This window comes from Epinephelus moara, chromosome 14 (genome assembly GCF_006386435.1).
Source record: "Epinephelus moara isolate mb chromosome 14, YSFRI_EMoa_1.0, whole genome shotgun sequence".
In the NCBI taxonomy this organism is placed as follows: domain Eukaryota; kingdom Metazoa; phylum Chordata; class Actinopteri; order Perciformes; family Serranidae; genus Epinephelus; species Epinephelus moara.
The window spans coordinates 1,219,568-1,220,589 of record NC_065519.1 but is presented as its reverse complement, the minus strand read 5'-3'; positions in this window follow the sequence as shown (position 1 = coordinate 1,220,589).

Here is a 1,022-nt window from a genome sequence, read left to right as displayed (position 1 = left end):
TTGATGCTGAAACAGATTTTCTCCCCCAAAAAATTAATTAGCCAAATAAAAGGTGTGGAAGTGAGATGAGGGAGATTTAATTAGTGTACTCAACCCTGACGAAGACGCACTTCATGTTCTGTGAATATAAAAATGACCTTGATGAGCGGCTGCTTGTGAAAGACTCAGAGACATCAGGTCCTAAACTCCAGCCAAACGTTTGGCTCCTGGAAGAACTGCTAACGCTGAGCAAATCAACTTCCTGTCACAATCAGAAGCATCTGAGCTTTAAGAGGACGAAGATATGAACCTTCCTCTGGACCTGGAGTCAAACATTTACTTCCATCAGCTGCATTAAGGCTGAAGAACCATCATCAGACTCCTCTCTGGCCCCGACTGTGTCCATCAAAGGTCTCAGTGATGTGTTGATCAGGTGAGGACACGTCCTGCTGGCGGCGGACAAACACTCTAATAAGGGTGACAAATCCATGAATCACAGCCGTCCTGCAGAAGGACAAACGGATCGTCTTGACAGAGCGGCTCCTGTCAGTGTGTTCACAGACGAGTCAACAAGTCCACGTTTGTTCCAGCTGTTGTTCTCACTCGTCACATTTCTAATGTCAAAAACAAACTTGTGGTAAATGTAGAGGGGCAAACAGAGGACCTGGGAGCTTCCATGTCCAAAAGAGACAGAGATGTATCACGTGGTTACAGCTGGACGTGACTGAAGTGTTCTGAGAGAAAACTGGACTTCTGCTCCTCGTATGGTTTTCAGGAGACTTTGTCCAATCATAGGTTGTTTCAGACAGAGTGTTCCTATTGGCTGCTCCACAGATGAGCGTGCACGTCCCTTCAGACGGTGAAAGTCTGATTCCATCTGTCAGGTAAAGTTTCTGCTTACCGATTGCGGTAAGCGAGTTGTGTCATTTCCGGTGTTTCTGTGATAGCGTCTCTGTACTGCTCTGGTGAATTCTGCTAGCCTGTTTTCTCACTTCAGTTGCTTTAACGTCTACTTCAAGTCTTAACCCACACTGGTTCTGTTT